Here is a 19978-nt window from a genome sequence, read left to right as displayed (position 1 = left end):
GATAAACAAACATTAAGCCACATTAGAATATTTTAACCTCATTGTCTGCATGATTAATGAGTAATATATTTAAAACATATATGCAGATAGTACTGAAAATCTAAAGAATTAAAAAAATAACCAAAAGATACGCCACTTAAAAATTTGGTAAAATTCCTTCCAGATACTTTTGTGTTCTGTTTTAATATAACTTAATCAAAAGAACATAATAAAATATATAATATGATATAACTTTGTGTAACTTTAATTATCATACATTTATACCATATTTTTATTAAGAATTTAATTATATATATATATATATATATATATATATATATATATATCTCACTTCTTGGCTTTTTGGCTAAGATCAAGTGTATTATCTGTTTTTAACAGTTTAATTGTATGGTGGGCACCTTGGGCGCTCAGTTGGTTAAGCATTGCACTCTTGATTTTAGCTCAAGTCATGATTTAGCAGTTTGTGGGTTTGAGCCCTGCATGGGGCTCTGTGCTGACAGCTCAGAGCCTGCTTGGGACTCTCTCTCTCTCTCCCCCTCTTTCTCTGCCTCTCCCTCTATCTCTCTCTCAAAATAAATAAATAAATTTAAAAAATAGTTTAATTATATGTAACATACCATTTGTGACTTGATTTTCCATTTACTGATTTTTGTAGATGTATGTTTTTGTAATGAACATAGATTTACAACATTGTTTTAAACACTACATAATTTCCCATCCCATTCTTCTTATATACTATAGTATAGTATGTATTTATGCAGATTAAATCTATGGTTTGAAAATTTTAACAGAATTGTGTAACAATTCCTAACTGTATATCTCAGTGAACATCTATATTTATATGCAATACCAGTAGGTTTCCTCAAATTCACATTGAAATTTTCTGCAATGAGTATAAACGAGAAATACTCAAGTCCGTGAAAACCAATATTATTATGTTAAAAATGGTGATAGCTTTAAATAATATATTATGATTCTGAGATTTTTATGTGATCCTGAGCACTTGTTAACCATCTCAGAGAATGCTAAGTATTTTGGATATTTATATATTTGTTTTAAAATTTTGAGAATAAAATAAATGGCCAGACCACATGCAAAGAGACTGACAAAATACTGAAATTACTATGTGATAGTATAGAAAAGATCAAACTACTAGTTTGAAATGAAACTCTAGTAAATATGCAACTGGTATAAAAACAAAGAAAAATTAATACTTAAAATGAAGAGTAAAATCTTACAGAATTAGTTCAATTAAAGTATTAGATATAGGTATTTATATGTAGCCAATATATCATTAAGTAAAAATTCAGATAAAATAAAGTAGGATTTTTCATCCATGGCTTTAAATTACAAGCTTATTAAACTCATAACAAATATAAAGTTTAGCCAGCCCAAAGATATTATACTTGCTGATCGAGTGTATCATCAAAGACTTAGATTCCTTCTGTCTTTTTGTTCTATCAAACACATAACTTAGCTTTTGTCTTTGGAAAATTCAAATGGAGAAAGTGGAGGAGTAGAATTTGTATTATGAAAGAAAACCCTTCCTCTAAAATGCCTTGCAGACTTCTTACATTTCAGTGGCCATAGATGTGTCACATGGTTCATTCTTAACTGAAGCGGGGCTGGGAAGTCAAATAGGTTTAGCTGGGTATGTTTTCATATCCAATTGAAATCAGGGTTCTCTTAGCAAGGAAGCAAGAAACAAGTGTATATAACAAACCAAAATAGCTCTGTCTCTAGAAAATAAACTAAAGTTTCAGTTAAAATATTTTCACAAAGAAAATTCCATACTCAGATGACTTTGCTGATGAATTATACCAAATGTTTAAGGAAAAAATTACCAATTTTATAAAATCTCCTCCAGAAAATTGATGAGGAGGAAATATGTAACTAATCTTATGAGGCCATAATTATCCTGTTATAAACACCAGACACAGACACTACAAATACACAGAACAATATTCCTCATCAACATTGAGAAAAAAGTTCTAATATGTAGCAAATTAAATGCAACAATATATGAAAATGGTCAAAAATCATTGTCAATTTGGGCTTATCCCAGGAATTCAAAGTGAAAGTCTGAATACTTTCCCCTAAGATAAGAAACAAGGCAAGGAGGATTATTAATAACAGTTTTATTCAATAATATACAAGAGTTTCTAGCCAATGCAATAAATAGATGGTAGATGGTAGAATGATAGATGATGATTAATAAATAGATAGATTGATGATTGATAGATACACACAGATAAAAATTAAGAAGAAAAAAGACATAAGAAAGAAATAAGACAAAAATAAATGAAACACGACCATCTATGTTGGAAATTCTATGAAATCTACAAATTAGCTACTAGACTTTATCAAGGTTTCAGGCTGCAAGATCAACTATAAAAAGCAATTGTGTTTCTGTATCCTAGCAATGATTCCAACAATTGGAAAGAAAAAAAATTAAAAAAATACTAGTTACTATAGTATCAACAAATATGAAATATTTAAAGGTAAATCTGACAAAGTAGATGAAAGAACTGTACACTAAAAGCTGGAAAACACTACTGAGAGAAATTAAAGGAGGGATATACTGTGCTTAAGAATCAGAAGACTTGATATGTTCAACATGTCCAATTCTTCCCAAATTGACCTACAATTTTAATTCAGTTTCAATAAAACTTCCAGCAGGATTCTGTTGAAATTTATTAGCTCATTCTAAAATTTGTGTGGAAATACAATGTATCTGAAACAGTCTAAATCACTTTTAATAAGAACAAAGTTGGAAGACACATTATCTCCTTTCAAGACTTTGCAAAGCTACAGTAATGAACAAAATGCAGTATTAGAGTCAACACAATTTGATTAATGGAACAAATATATATCTTCAGGTATGGAGCCCAGTGAATCTCACAGATGCTTTTTTAAAAGGTGCACATTGTAGAGACAATGCAAATAGCAAGAAAATGAGAAAAATCTAAATGGCACTACAGACAGTTGGTAAGGGGTAGAGAAAATCACTTTTTTTTTTTTTGAGTTGATTTATTTATTTTGAGAGAGAGAGAAAGAGAGAGAGAGGGAGAGAGAATCCCAAGCATGCTCTGCACTACCATCAGAGGCAGGGCTCGAACTTACAAACTTTGAGATCATCATCTGAGCCAGAACCAGTTTGATGCTCAACCAACACCTGGGTGCCTCAAGATGATGACTTTAAAAATGACAATTAGGGGTGCCTGGTGGCTCAGTCAGTTGGGTGTCCAACTTTGGCTCAGGTCCTGATCTCACACTTTGTGAGTTTGAGCCCCGTGTTGGGCTCTGTGTTGACAGCTCAGAGCCTGGAGCCTGCATCAGATTCTATGTGTGTATGTCTCTCTCTGTCCTCCCTGGCTCACACTCTGTCTTTCTCTCTGTGTTAAAAATTAATAAACCTTAAAAATAATTTAAAAAATGACAATTAGACTAAGTGCCTTTTAGTTAACATCTTCAAGTTATTAGAGATAAGCAACTAAAATGAGGGAGAAAAAAATAATATGACAACATCATCACTCTCAAAAGCAGATGATAGATGAAGGTAAACATAGAAAAAATCAGACATTTAAAAAATATGAATGAAATATTGTGAAAAGAAACTTCTAGTAGATCAGCTATCAGAATAAGTGGTTAAACACTGCAGTTAAGAGACAGAGGCTATGTCCAAAAGTTTAAAAATCTAATTATATTCTATTTACAAAAAAAAAAAAAACCATTTTATTCACATACTGATAAAAGTTTAATTATAAGAAATATGTAGTAATTTTAAGTCTCTACTGAAATAAGAATTTAGCTTATAAAGCATATAGACAATGTAGTGGACAATTTTAATACACTTTTCTCTAATTGATAGATTTATTAGTCAAAAGGTAAATTTGTTTATTTGTTGAATATTTGAGTTGTTCCTACTTTGGGGCTACTACAAATAAAGCTGTTATAAAAATTTATGTATATGTTTCAAGGGAACATATGCTTTTATTATTATTGTTAGAAATTTGGAAACATCTTATCTTGGCACTTAAGAGCCACAGGTTAAATAAGTTTAGATCAGTTCAAGTAAGCTAAATCAGCTTTTAAAGTTTTAAGTGGCAGCTTGAGGAGAGAAATCAGGTCTATCTGACTCAAAAGCCAAGTATCTTGCACTGGGGAAATCACTTCAATAAGGAGGAAAATGCTGAAACATGACTTAAAATATGCTTACTAATTGAAGGATGTTGATAATGTCACTGTATCTTATACTTTCTTTCCCTCGTAGAGACAGCAGCATGTAGTGGTTAAGAGTTTTAGCTTTGATATGTGCTTGCCTGGCTTCAAATTATTGTTCTATCACTTTCTGACTATATACTATGGGGAATTACATGGTATCACTATTTTTTTTCTCACCTTTTCATCTGTTTTGCTTTCTTTTATCATCTTTTCAAAGGCAGTAGTAATAGTATCTACTTTGTAGAAGTTTATTGAAGATAGAGTAAGTTATTATGTATAAAATATTTAGAAAGAAAATTTTCTTTCCTTCCTGCCTTTTTTGAAAGTCTATTTATATTGAGAGAAGTGAAAGAGTGCACGTGTTCACAGGAGCAGGGGAGGGGCTGGGAGAGATGGGGAGAGAGAGGATCCCAAGTACACTTAGCACTGCTGTCAGCACAGCTCAGAGCCCAACACAGGGCTCAATCTCACGAACTCTGAGATTATAACCTGAGCCACAATCAAGAGTCAGATGTGTAACAGACTGAGTTACCCAGGTGCCCTTCTCTTTTTTTTTTTTTCTTTTCTTTTCTTTTCTCTTCTTTTCTTTTCTTTTCGTTCCTTCTTTAGAAGTTTCTTTCTACTTGATTTTCTATGTATTCAGAATCCATTTTTTTTTTAAACATAAGCATTTTAATTTCAGGTTAGATTGAAAATCTAGCACTTTGCTTTCATGAGCATCAAGATAAGAATTATCCCTACTCCTGGTATATTTAACTTATTTGATAACTACTACAAATTGAATCTTTGAAATATCTATTTGAGATAATCTAGAGGTTATGTGATTCATACTAAAATACATGTTGACATAATTTATGTCTATACAAGCAATATATAAGATAATATTGAATTTATATAACAAGGAGGATGAATATTCTCACTATTACAACTTCAAACTTAGCTTTTAAGCTATTCATTTTAAAACATTTATTTCATAAGTAGTAATGTAAGACTTATCATGGGTTAGGGGACATAAGTGTCACTGTGAATGCAAGGGTGAGTGACTGTGCTAACCTCACTGAAGTCAGGTAAATCCACTAATTAAAATGAATTTCCAAAGCATCTGGAAATTACTCAACTACTTAAATATTATTTCCCTTTCAAATTAAAATTCTGGTTTGTTTATGATCTATGATGGAGATAATACATGAATCATGGTGCAGAATAGACACCTTCATTCTATCTCTACACTAAAAGCAATCTTTAGAAATCAGGACATTGAAAAAGTATCAAAAACTCTATCTTACATTGAACAAGAAAGCTTTTATAAGCCATAGCCCCAGACAATAAAAAGAAGTCGATTTGCAGTAAAAGGTGAAGATTTTGCCTTGCTATGGAACATCCAGTGCTGCATATAGGGTCTTTAAAGTGTTGCATGTTCCATAAATATCTACTGAATGAACAAATAAAAGAACAAATCTGTCTGAGAGATGAATTTGAAAGTGGACACATGTTGGGGTAGAATTCTGGCCACAGGCAGAGATATACAGCTTTAGGATAAACATCCAGAGGATTAAAAACCCAAACCAAAATATCTACTTAGAACCAGCAGGTTGAGTATTTAGTACAATTGCAAATTATCCAGGGTCATTTCTTTCCATTGGCAGGAAATGGGACTAATATATTCACTCATGTAACTATTCAAGTATTCACTCACAAAGTCTTGTGTGGATAGCTGGAGGAGAAAAAACGATTAAAAATTATCTCTATAGCAAATGTTCTTGATCAGTAGAAGAAACAATTGACCTACACATATTTTTAAGTATAAATGCAGGGCTAAGTACCTCCAATATGGGAGGCAAAATTTTCCATTAGCCCTGAAATGAACCTTACTCCCATCATAGAGGCTTCACAGGAAAGAGAGAACATGAATTTCATATTGACCAGTAAACTATAGTCCCACTTTTCTTGTGTTCCCCTACAATTAGTGCTAGTATTGGCAGATCCAGGAAAATAAATGACACCCCTTTAGATATAAATAGTCACCAGAATGAAAATAGCATAGATTCTTCACAATTGCATTTAAGGAAAGAGGAGAAATGACTATGACAAATAATAAGAAGAAAAAGCTATTCAACTGGAAAAAAAAGATGGAAGTGTGGATACTACATAGGGATGTTTATAAATCTAAATTATCTGGAAATACAGTGTTGAATAAATGACAACATGTTGAGGGGCGCCTGGGTGGCGCAGTCGGTTAAGCGTCCGACTTCAGCCAGGTCACGATCTCACGGTCCGTGAGTTCGAGCCCCGCGTCAGGCTCTGGGCTGATGGCTCAGAGCCTGGAGCCTGTTTCCAATTCTGTGTCTCCCTCTCTCTCTGTCCCTCCCCCGTTCATGCTCTGTCTCTCTCTGTCCCAAAAAATAAAATAAAAACGTTGGAAAAAAAAAAAAATTAAAAAAAAAAAAAAATGACAACATGTTGTTTACATCAGTAATATCCAAATTATAGGTAATTCAGCCTCATTAAGTGGTTTTATAAAAATTGAAAATGGTTAAAATGAGCTTCTGTGTTAGTATGGGACTAGAATAACAAAATACACATAACAATGGCAAATACACGACTAGCACATAGAAGTTGCTCAATATATTCAATACAGTAATATGAATCTGTATATGTGTGCACTTGTGCATGTGGTGCCTTTAAGATATAAAAGTGGATATTAAAAAAAAGACAATGTAACATCCCTTCTTAGGTAGATTTCATTTTGAAACCAGACCAGAAACTCCATTTCAGTTACGTAGTCCACTAGAAGTGGCAATCACTGGGCTCTGATTTCTCTTTCTGTCTTATATTCACATAAAAATTGATATCCTTTTCCTCACATGGAAGATATTCCTTTGTTAAAATTTAAAAATCCAGGAACTATCTGCTCCACTAATGTGGTTTAAGGGCACAGTTTTTCCCCCCTTGGGGGAGTTTCTATATCTTTATATTTCAAGATCTTGGATGCTTCTCTCAAGTTTCTCTATAGCTCTTAAGAATTATTTTTACCTTGTGTATGATCAAAAATTATTCTGTTCAGAAGTCTGAGTTAAAGCCTTTGCAGTTCTCTCAGCTTGCTAGTGATTATTGCTCAATAGCATTCACTTTCCTCCATCTCTTGTTGAATATAGCTTCTATTTTCTCCTCCAAAGAGGTTATAAATTTCTGCAATCCATTTTGCCCTACGTGAATCACATCAAACATGCCCCTGAGAGATTATGGTTCATCTTTTCTGACATCTGGGGGAGCATTCCAAAACTAAGAAGACAAATACAACACTGAAGCTCTTTGAGTGAGGGGCTTGAAAATGCTATTTGATGATTTTTATATTTCCCCTGCAAAGCACTAAAAGAATAACAATACTCACCCCATATCTATTTTATATAGCCATTGCAGGGATTCATTAGATCATCTATGTAATAGGCTTAGAGCTCTTTAAAGAAAAATCCTCTGTGATCTTATCCCAGCTTTTTATCCCATGACCTTTCTATGAACTTTTACTGAAACTAGGATAGTTAATTATTATTTTTTTTTAATTTCAAAAGGCAACAGTGATAAAGAGAGGGTGTCATGCAACTTTTCCTTAAAAGTTCAGTATAAAACAGCAGGCATTTGGCCAGTATTAGTTTTCTCCTCTGTGAGTTTTCTCTCTAGTGAATACCTCAAACGTACCCTGCAGCTGTGTGCAAACCTGCAGGTCTCACCTCAATGCGAGGGGTTTTGCACTAATTTGGGACCTTGAAAAAAGCTGTGACTCTTCACGTCAAGAGTCCTCAATTCCATATAGTACATATATATTTAGTGCCTAGAACACATGCTGCATGGTGAAGTATAGAAGAGCTACAGTATAGTTTCACATAAAATAAAATCTGCCACAAATTATTGGGGCTACAAGAATACGCATAGAATATAAACAAGACTGTCATTTCAGATTCACAAATTCCATTAACATAGAGTTGCAACAAATAATCTTTGAACACCTAGAACTGTTCTTGACAGATTGTAGGCAGTGGATAAATACTCGGTGATTACTGTCAGAAGCCAAGGAAGCAAGGTATAGAAAGATCTTGAGGGACACCTGAGTGGCTCAGTCAGTTAAGAGTCCAACTTTGGCTCAGGTCATGATCTCGAAATTCATGACTTTGAGCCACACGTTAGACTCTGTGCTGACAGCTCAGAGCCTGGAGCCTGCTTCAGATTCTGTGTCTCCCTCACTCTCTGCCCCTCCCTCACTTGTACTCTTTCTCTCTTTCTCTCAAAAATAAATAAACATTAAAAAAAAAAAAAAGATCTCCTCCCACTGACGCAACAAATCTACAACTGCAGATGGAAAAATTACCCATGAAAAAGATGTGAAAACAAGCCGAACAGCATCTCCACAACAAAGGACTAAAAGAATGAAAAGGGTAGGAGAGACAGAAACAAGGTCTCACTAAAAACCCAATCCCTGGTGCAGTGGCACACCGTTGGGAGGGATATCACAAATATGAAGCTTCTCTCTGAAGAAAGTGGGTTTGGGCCCCACATTAGGCACCCCATCTCTTAGGCTTTGCACCAGAAAGATGAGCTTTAAAATGCATAGTTCAAACGCAAATATGCAAATCTTATGTCCAGGACACAGGGCTGTAAGGGATGAAGATTCCTCTCTTAAAGGGTTTGCATTCAGACTCATTCACCCTGGGACCCAATGCAAAAGTAGCCAATTGGAAAGTGCCTAGACCATATGTAAAGTTTCATTTGCTAATTTCTGCTTTAATAAAAATAGTGTTGTCCTGGTAATGGATTTCTTTTTGACCATTATTGGCATGAAATTTTCCCATTTCATTTAATTTGTTCACTTACTGGTATAATGTTTTTTGCAATATTTACTTATCCTTTTAATATTTGTAGAATCTATCTCCTTTTGTAATCTTTGAACTAGCCTAACTCTTTCTATTTTCTATGTTGACAGATAGAACCACAAAATAACGAGTGCTGTTCCCAATAATAAAATGTATATATTGTCATATGCAATCAACTCACTTAGGCTCCTGTAGATCTCAGTGTTTGTTGGAAATTGACAAAACAACCTCTTTTCAAACCATTGTGGTTGGTTCTCTTTTGCCTCTAAGGGAAATGGTAGAGGAAGACTTAGATGGTGCTTTCCTTAATGTTCCTGAGGAGAATAAAGACCACCCTCTTTTCAGAAGATTCTAGGCAGCAAAGACCCACACTCTACTGAAGACACTCAGTATATATCGATCCAGTATATACAGATCCAGTATAGGACCTGGATCTATGAGAGTTCCATAGTAATGTTTTCCCTTTCCTCTCAGTCTTTCTCCCCACATTTCTTCATGTAACCACCCTATGTCTACCAAGTTTAGCATTTTATTGTCACTGGAGCCCGATTAAAGACTTAGCAGAAAATAATCAAGTTAGTTTGAATTTTCATGTCTTCAAACCTTTCCATTAAAGTCACATTTTTTTTGATACATTGAAATAAATATATGTCTTTATATGGCAGGAAAAAAAAAGTGTGTATATAGTGTTTGACAAGACTCTGTTGATAATAAGTGAGAAAAATCCAGTTCTGAATATTTTAGACAAACATAGAAGTGAAAGGAGTATATTGACAATTAAAACCAGAGTGCATCAATCAAAGTTTAAGAAAAAGAGATTTAACTGGGTCTCAGGAAGCTGAATAATGCCAGCACTTCCTATATATTTTGCCTATACTTCTCACTCTGGATCATTTAAAGTTTTTTCTCTTTGCAGACTGGCTCCTCTCGTATAGTAAGAAACATTGTCCTGGAGAAGTTTGTAACTTCACATCTCACAACATCTACTCAGATAGAATTAACCTATAGGCTGTTTAATATCCAAGTTCAAAATTAACAGAAAATGCTCTGATTGGTCATAGGACGATCCCAACTAGGCTATGGAAAGTCATACCAGAAAACAAAGAGGAGCCTTATATTTGGGAGACCCATTAGACTGGAATCAAGCTTAGGCAGACAGCATATGAATATATAACACTGGCTTCTAACTTCAAGTATAAATAAGTCGACATACACATTATGTGCACTTAATAAAGCATATGAGAAAATTAGGATTGCTTCCCTGGCAATTCCTTTGTCCACAATTCTGTATGCATCAATTGTGGGTACATTTAATGTAGTATCTTTAGTGTCCCCTGAAGGGCCTCATTAGTCAGGTTTCACCCTGTATTTGTTATCATGAGAACTCTTTCTCTATCATATAGTTGAATAAATTTAAGAATATCTCCCAATATCTATGATGCATAGTTATGTTAAATGTGAGAAATTGATTATACAAAATTGATATGTCAACACCATTGATGAATCTATTACCTAAAATTTACTCCAGCTCTCAGATATATTTTGCTTGGCCTGCACCATATTCATTTTTGGATAGAAAATCATGATTATCTGGCTTCAGTTGAGTTATAGGAATACATGGAAACACAAGGCTGGAGCTGAGTAACTCCCTTTAGAGAAGCATAGGCTGTACCTTCTATTACTTTAGCTATTCAGCCAGCATCATTCTCATGTGGTATCACCTGACATTGTCAGGCATTTGATATTAAGAATCCTGGCTAATTGGGACAATCCATGTGAAAATGCTTAGCCCTCTTTCTGTTGAATCTGAATCTGAAACCCAGCAATTCTATTCATTGCCCTGATTTTTCTATAAAATTATAAACTCCTTAAACACAGAGGTCATGTTTTGTAATTTGTGAATCCTCTACCTCATTTTATATTACCTGTGAAAATAAAACTCCTGGAAACAATATTTGGCAAACAAACAATGTTTGGAAGTTTTCCTTTCTGGGCATTGTCCATTTAGATCCAAAGGCTTATGAGCTCAGACTCCACCTAGAATGTCTTACCTAGCTTCCTTACCACATGTACTGGAGGGAAGTGGAGACACAGACCAGAATTTACAACAATCATCTGGTGCTATATTGACATTAACATCATTTTTTAAGCAAATACATGTTTATTTTTTTTAATTTTCTTATCTAATTTTTTTAATGTTTATTTATTTTTGAGGGGCAGAGACAGAGCATGAGCTGGGGAGGGGCAGGAAGAGCAAGGGAGACAGAGAATCCAAAGCAGGCTTCAGGTTCTGAGCTGTCAGCACAGAGCTCAAAGCAGAGCTTGAATCCACGAACTGTGAGGTCATGATCTCAGCCAAAGTCAGATACTTAACCAACTGAACCACCCAGGTGCCCAGACATTGACATCTTAATCTGCGGTGATTGCCAAATTGACAATTATATTTATATATAGATACATTTATAGAGTCTTATTTGTCCTAATAGCTTGAACTGTGTTGTTGTTTTTCAGATTCTTAAAAGCGTTGTAATCAAATTTTGTAAATTACTTATCCATTTTGACATTCTAATAGATCAGGAGTAGGCAAACTATGGCTGGCCTTTTGTCTCATTTTGTAAACAACATTTTATTGTAATAAGCTATGTGGTTCACTTACATGTTGCTCATGGCTGCTTTCACAGTACAGCCATAGATGGAGTAGTGGTCTCTGACCATGTGGCCCCCAAACCTACAAATTTACTAACTCATGCTTTAGAGTAAAAGTCCTCCAACTCTTACACTATATAAAACTAACAAAACAATAGTTTATGACTATGTAAGGTAGTTTCAGTTGTAACACTTCAAATTAAAAAAAATATATATATGCAGGCACTTTGCTTTTTTGCCTTTTTTTGTTTTTGTTTTGTTTTGTTTTAAGTTTTTATTTAAAATTTAGTTAATTTCAGGTATAGAATTTAGTGATTCATCACTTACATACAACACCCAGTGTTCATCACAAATTCTCTCCTTAATACCCATCACCCATTTACTCAAACCCTTGTCCATCTCTGCTCCAGCAACCCTCAGGTGTTCTCTGTAGTTAAGAGTTTGTTTCATGGTTTGCCTTTCACTACCCCCTGCCATGTTCATCTGTTTGGTTTACTAAATTCCACAAATGAATGAAATAATAAGGTATTTGTCTTTCTCCGCCTGTCTTATTTTACTTAGCATAATACACTTTAGCTCCATACACATCACTGCAAATGGCAATATCTCATTCTTTTTATGGCTGAGTAATGTTCTATTGTATATGTACTACATCTTCTTTATCCATTCACCAGTCAGTGGACATTTGGGCTCTTTCCATAATTTGGCTATCATTGATAATGCTGCTATTAATATCAGGGTGCTTGTGTCTCTTTGAATCAGTATTTTTGTGCCCTTTGGGTAAATACCTACTAATGGAATTGCTGGACTGTAGGGTAGTTCTATTTTTAACTTTTTGAGGAAACTCCATACTGTTTTATGGAGTGCTAACAGATATGAAAAGATGCTCAACATCACTCATCATAAGGGAAATACAAACCAAAACTGCAATGAGATGTCATTTCATGCCCATCAGAATGGCTAAAATTAACACAGGAAACAACAGATGTTGGTGAGGATGTAGAGAAAGTGGAACACTCAAACTTTGGTCAGACACTTTCCTTTTTACACTAGTTTGTGTACTAACGTGATTTTATTTTCTTCCCATTTATAACAAATAATATATTAGTCATTTTTTTCCTTTGCTTGTAGAGCACTTAATATAGAATTGCCTGCTGTTGGTTTCATGTTTTTATATTCAATAAGCATGTTTTTGAGAAATATCATTATAGTAATCTCATGGTTTAGTATGGTTTTGTAATGTTTTTTCTTATAAACATTCTTAACAACAATATATTAATGATCCCAAGTAAATCATGAGAAACCTAGAAATTTGTCTTCAAATCATATGCCAATACTACAAGCAGTATCTGGAACTGGAAATATAACTTTTTTTTCTTTAAATTTTTTTAGTGTCTATTTTTAAGAGAGACACAGAGAGAGAAACAGAGCATGAGCAGGGGGAGGGGCAGAGAGAGAGCAAGACATAGAATCTGAAACAGGCTCCAGGCTCTGTACTGTCAGCACAGAGCCTGATGTGGGGCTTGAACTCAAGAACTGTTAATCGTGACCTGAGCTGAAGTCAGAGGCTTAACCAAATGAAACATCCAGGTACCCTTCTTTGCCCTTAATGTTCACAACCACCTACTCAGATGGGTTATGAAATAATTGCCTATAAATCATAGGTGAAGGATTACATAAAGCTAACCATAATTATTGACATTAAATTTCAAAATAACCCTCTCATAGTTTGTTGTCTAATACTTAATGGTATCTTTGCTCAATTTGAAAATACTACCTAAGCATAATGGTATAAGTCAAGTGCTGATTCAAGTGTTTGAAAGGAAACCATATCTAACTTTGATTGTAAAAGTGAAACATAAATATCAACAAAATGGTTAGAATTAAATGCACTGGTGTATTTAATCATTGTTTCTTTGTATTCATGTTGTTATGCATAAAAAACACAGTAAAAAGTGCTTTGCTAATTTAATTGTGAATCTATGGATGTTTTGAGGAAAACAAATTTGGTTTTAAAGTTATTTTATTCTTACTTAAGAAACAAAAATAGAGATTTTATCCTTAAGGACTGAGTGGCCAGACATAATTATTTATGTGTTCATTTAATTATAAATGCATATTCTGTTGGAATTATTTAAAACAGCAGCAGTTAACATGGTTGTTCATCTTTTTAAAATATAAATTAAGACCTGTCACTCCCATTCTGCATAGAACCTTCCATTGGCTTCCTGTCACAGTCAGAGGAACTCTGAAATACCTATCATGGTATACAAGCCTCCACCTCAGCTGGCTCTGGCGATCTCTCAACCTCATATCCTCTTCTTCCTGGGGATGAGGTTTATAGCACAAAAGCTCTTTCCTTCCTTAGGGCTTTTGCATTGCTGTTCTCCCTGGTTGACTTAATGTAGTCTGGTCGTTTATACACTTATGTTCCTAACTAGAAGATGGGAGTTAAATTGATTTTACCCAGCTTAATCTGAACTGAAAATCTGTAGAAGATAAAGAGGTGAGAAAAGAGCCTCATTAGCCTCAGTTGTTAGAGCAACCAAACGGCTGTAGTTTGTAAACAGGCCATGTAATTTAATGTGCTAGATTTTGCTCAGCATCAGGAAATAAGGATAGAAGCCTCATACTGTTATTCATTAATTAGAACATTTATGCTGGAATTAAAAATTACCTTCTGTACTTTCTGAGAAGATTGAGTTTATATAAATACAGTTTCTGGTAGATACAGATAAGTAGGTAGATAATTGATGGATGGAAGGATGAATGGATGAATGGATACACACATACATACATACATACATACACAAGAGAGAGGGAGATAGAATTGAGGGGGTGGGTAGAGGAAATTTATTATCATGTTGAAAGATAACAATTCATAATCTCAATTAGTTCAATGTGCATGTATTTTAATTTCCTGAAGAGTATAATATCTTTTCTTTATTTTTTTAAGTTTATTTATTTATTTTGAGAGAGAGAGAGGAAGGGAGAGAGAGATATCCAGGGAAGAGAGAGAGGGAGAGAGAGAATCCCAAGCAGTCTCTGCACAATCAGCATGGAACCTTGAATCCATGAACTGTGATATCATGACCTGAGCCAAAAACAAGAGTTGGATGCTTAACCAACGGAACCACCTAGGTGTCCCTATAATTATTATTTTTTTAATTAACAGATCACTGTTGGTCTTAACCTAGAAAAACACTCTCTAACTTAAAAAAAAGGTAATATATAGATTTGTACATGTATGTTTCTTATCATAATTACTTCACATATAAGATTGCTATGACTTTTTTTTTTTTTTTTTTTTCCAACGTTTTTTATTTATTTTTGGGACAGAGAGAGACAGAGCATGAACGGGGGAGGGGCAGAGAGAGAGGGAGACACAGAATCGGAAACAGGCTCCAGGCTCCGAGCCATCAGCCCAGAGCCTGACGCGGGGCTCGAACTCACAGACCGCGAGATCGTGACCTGGCTGAAGTCGGACGCTTAACCGACTGCGCCACCCAGGCGCCCCAAAGATTGCTATGACTTTTAAAAGAGACGGTAATGTTTATAACATGCTTGGCATGTAATATTGGTGAATATCTGCTATTTTTATTACTATTGTTAGTTGAGGCTAGCAAGGCAATCTCTATCAACAAAAGTACTAGTAGTTATTATTTTTAAGAATATAATGTATATGTATGGCTCTAAAGAAAATTAAAATTTACAAAAGAAATGTCTCATTCCCTACAACAATTCCACATTTAAATCCCTTTCAAATGAATACAATTGATGGAAACAATGTTAGTCAAGTTTTAAATAAGTCATGACCTCACATCATCTGAATATAGTTGAAGAACTTTTACTCAGCTTTAAAATCCCTTTCTCAGAGTCTGTTCCTGATATCAACTGCTTAGGTCAAGTTCCTAAAAGAAGAACCTTACATGGGGAATCTAGCTCAAGAGACTTACTTAGGCAATGCTCTCAAAGAGAATGGGAATGGAGGCAAGGAAACAAGATAAGGTAGAGATATAAGTGAAATGAAATTTATCCTCAGTTGGAGACTAGTTTAGTCTGATATGATGGTGAAGATCATCAAAGATTTCAGCTTTTGGTAGATCTATGGCTCTTCATCATTCTGCCAGTATCCAAGCTAAATATATATATATATACACATGCACACACACACACACACACACACACACACACATATATATATATATTAGCAGACTTAAGCAGAAGGAAAATAAAAATGGCAGTCATTTGATTGCATCTTAAAACTTCCACTCAAAAAAGGCTTATATCACTTTTACTCACATAGCATTACCTAAAGCAAGTTATATGGCCAAACTTGATGTCAAATTGGGTGAAAAGTGTGATTCTCCTACAGGAAAGCCCCACCAAGAACAGAAGTTAAATGGGATCCTAATACAAATTCCATAGTTCATATTTTTGGCCACAAAAATATTTGGCTATCTTCTTATATGCAGAACACAGTCATCCTGTCCAAAAGAGCTAAAGAACCAATGAAGTCACCAGAATTTAATATATGTAAACAAGCCTTCCCAATTTTCAAAGGGGAAGAGTTTCCTCCTCCTTTACTTCCTTCTCCTTTTTGTTTGTCCTTGATCCTGGAGGAAATCTTTTCATTCCAATATTTTTTCATGGTCCTGGAAGGCACTTTTTTTCTCGATGTTTCCACTGGCCATACCTCAAGAAAATTTTGAAGAATATTCTTTTCCCTGCTTCCAGAGATCTGAGTGCCAATGGGTCAGATTTTTTGTCAGAGTCTCTTTTAGTCCAAGTTATTGGTTCTCTTGAAAGTACAACTTTTTTTTTTCCCCAAAACCATGGTGGTCTTTTATCTATTTGATTCCAAGCTACTACATGTACCAATAAGAGCACCAATAAATTTATGTGAGATGTTCCCCTTCCCTCTGGGCTTGAATGGAGTTATGCTAAGCCTAAAAACTTCTGTGAGAAACCTACTTACTTAGCCTCTTTCTCTTCAGCCATTCTATGTGACTGAAAGGATTTTATAATACTAGTAGATTCAGGGGACTTTTGAATTTATGTTTTTTAGTTGCAATGTATATAATCTTGAAGTCATTCTTGCTTGAGACTGAGTGGTAAATGCTTTGTTTTGTACAGTGACTTTTTAGTTTATCTTTTACCACTTGGAATTGAGAAGCATTCTTTGATGTACCACTACAAACCTGGCATTTATTGTCTCTCTCTATTTCCTTTTTTTCTGCTGGCCAAGAGGCCAAATCATTTCTGAACACATTATTTTCTAGGAATATTTGTCAATATGTACAATAGTAAGCAAATAATGTTAACTACTTTCTGGTTTCTCATTTCTTCTCTTAAACTTACAAATTAAATAAGAAAAGCACTATCAAATGCTGAGTGCTGTAATCTATTTACAGGCATTGAACTGATTCTTTTCAGGACTTCAGGCTGTTAGAAAGTTGGACTATTTCCTAGGTCATCACTGACCATATGATGTAGACCTTATAGAATCTCATCTTAAATTATAGTGAGTTTACAATGACATCACCTACATGATGAACCTAAGACACCAACATTTGTACCCACTAACCCTAGAACTATGAAAATCTTACCACAGTGATGGCTTGTAATGATGTTTAGCAAATATTAATTCCATTAAAAAATGCATGTATATGTGTGGATTAATTGATTGGTTGATGATTTAAAGGTCTTTTGTGCCTTATGTGGAATTTTTGCGGTTTTACTTGTCTCTTTTCCAACTTTTTATATTTTCTACTATATATGTTAAAGAATTTCATTACAAGGGAGCAACTTCTTTCTTATACTGGGATATCAGTTCTCTAAGCTTATGTGTGTGCTTTCCATCATGCTTTGCCTTTCTGTGTAGTTTTTATCTTCTTGTTAATATGAGTATTTAAAAAGCAGCTGTTCCTTTTTGTTTGTTTCTTATTTTGATTCCTATTTCTTTCATCGCTTCAAATTTTTACATAAAGGTTTACATTTTAAAATAATTCAAATTTGTTTTATTCCTTTCAGCTGTTTTTTTAAAAAAATAATGTCCAGGGCCACCTGTGTGGCTCAGTCCGTTGAACATCTGACTTTGGCTCAGGTCATGATCTCAAGTGTCTGGAGTTCAAACCCCACATTAAGCTCGCTGCTGTCAGCACAGAGCCTGCTTTGGATCCACTGTCTCACTCTCTCTCTCTGCTCCTCCCCTGCTTACACTGTCTCAAAAATAAATAAAACATTAAAAAACTTAAAAAAGAAATGATGTACAAATTAGCATTTCCTTTTATTTTGCACATTATTTTATCATTATTATTCTTCTAAATTTAAATGTAACACATCATTAGAGAGAATTTTTGTTATAATATATGTATTTTCTCTGCATAGTGGAAATATTTCTGCTTATAGATGCTCTTTTACAAAATCTTTAGTCATTAGATATATGTGGATGTAAGATAATCTCTTGTTTCATTTTAGGTATGTTGTTTACTCACAATAGTTTAATAAAGTTTACATGTAATTAACAATTTTGATGACATTAAAATTGCTGAAGCTGGGTTATTCATAAATCTAAAAAAAAATGAACAAAACAATGAAAAAGTCTAACCTCCTAGAAGTGTTAAATATGTATGCTATTCTCTGAATGAGTAATCAATAATATTTTAAAAATAAAGTATGTTATAAACAAGAGGATATTTCCCCTTTTTCTTATATTAGGAGTTACTTTTATGGACTATTGATTTAGATATTTTATTACTTTAGAAGGAACTAAAACCTAGAGAACAGATAGCACATTTAAAAAGATCAGAGGAGTAGGCCATCATATTGAAATATAATATTTAAGAATTACCATTTTTAATATGTTTGACATATGTTGCTTAATTTATTGATATCTTATTAAGGGGTAAATTTATGAAAATTAGATGAATAAATTTACAGAAAGCATAATATTTAAAACCCTTAAAGTTAAGAATTATTTTTTTCTTGTTTCAAGTTTTTATTTAAACTCCAGTTAGTTAACATAGTGAATATTAGTTTCAGGTGGAGGATGTAGTGATTGACCACTTATATACAACACCCAGTGCTCATTATGACAACTACACTTAATCCCATCACCCATTTAATCCATACCTCCTTCATTTCCCCTCTAGTAACCCTCAGTTTGTTCTCTATAGTTAAGAGTCTGTTTTATGGTTTACCTCTCTTTTTCTCCAATGTTTATCTGTTTTATTTCTTAAATTCTACATATAAGTGAAGTCATATAGTATTTGTCTTTCTCTGACTGACTTATAAGAATACTATTTTAATTTGCACAATTACTACATGCAAAATTCTCTATGTTACTATGAAAAAGCATGGGTTTAAAAATTAAGTATAATTTAATAAGAATAGTGGCTCTGGCATTAACAAGATTAGGCTAGTTGCTTAATTGTTCTTAACTTCTGTTTCCAATTTGCAAACCTTGCTCAAAACCACCAACTTCATAGGATCATTATGAGTAATCAAAATATAATATAAGATATGAGTAACTGACAGTTATCATTATCTTGTTTTTAAACCATCTTTGATGTCCATCTAAGAATAAGCTGGGTATAATCAGGGTACTAAATGAGAAAAATGAAAACAAAATCCATTGTATAGCTTTATTTTAAAAATTGCTTTACTTTTCTGTTCTTATTATTTTTCTTATTGGACATGTGAGAGACAAGAAACAGAACTGTATGGTTTATTAGCCCATTCAAGAAGACCTCATTTTAGTTCCCAATATGTTTTATGACATATCACACTAATATCTCTTGAGGTTCATATTCCTCTTTTCCTATAGCTTTCTAGAACCATAAAATGGAAACACATTTTAAAATCAAATGATAGTATTTCCAAATAGTTTAATATCTCTCTTCTGGAGTTACTTTTACATATCATAATTCACTTATGGCCATTGCTATAATAATATAAAACTATCACAATATCCTCTGCAATATCCCCAGTAGTACTTTGGCAAGGAAAAGAAAAACCATATACACCCATACGTGTACTCTCTAAATAAAACTTAAAAAAGACTCTGGTAGGAAATCTATCTTTTCATATCTGTATTTTAGAAAACAAGCCAGATAAAGCAATATAACAATATCATGGTCAGCAGTAAGCTTTTTCTTTTCCTATATTTGAGCTATATTTTCAAGAGGAAAAAGTTAGTTTACATATAGAGAAGTAAAAAACAAAACAAAACAAAACAAAAA

General features: G+C 33.7%; 1 pseudogene; it reads left to right on the top strand.

The window, feature by feature from the left end:
• Window positions 1-326: 326 nt before the first annotated feature.
• Window positions 327-506, top strand: LOC131488998 (U2 spliceosomal RNA; annotated as a pseudogene).
• Window positions 507-19978: the final 19472 nt, after the last annotated feature.

The sequence above is a fragment of the Neofelis nebulosa genome, chromosome 10 (assembly GCF_028018385.1).
Source record: "Neofelis nebulosa isolate mNeoNeb1 chromosome 10, mNeoNeb1.pri, whole genome shotgun sequence".
In the NCBI taxonomy this organism is placed as follows: domain Eukaryota; kingdom Metazoa; phylum Chordata; class Mammalia; order Carnivora; family Felidae; genus Neofelis; species Neofelis nebulosa.
The sequence above is the reverse complement of the archived record's forward strand: the minus strand, read 5'-3'. Positions and strand labels throughout refer to the sequence as shown.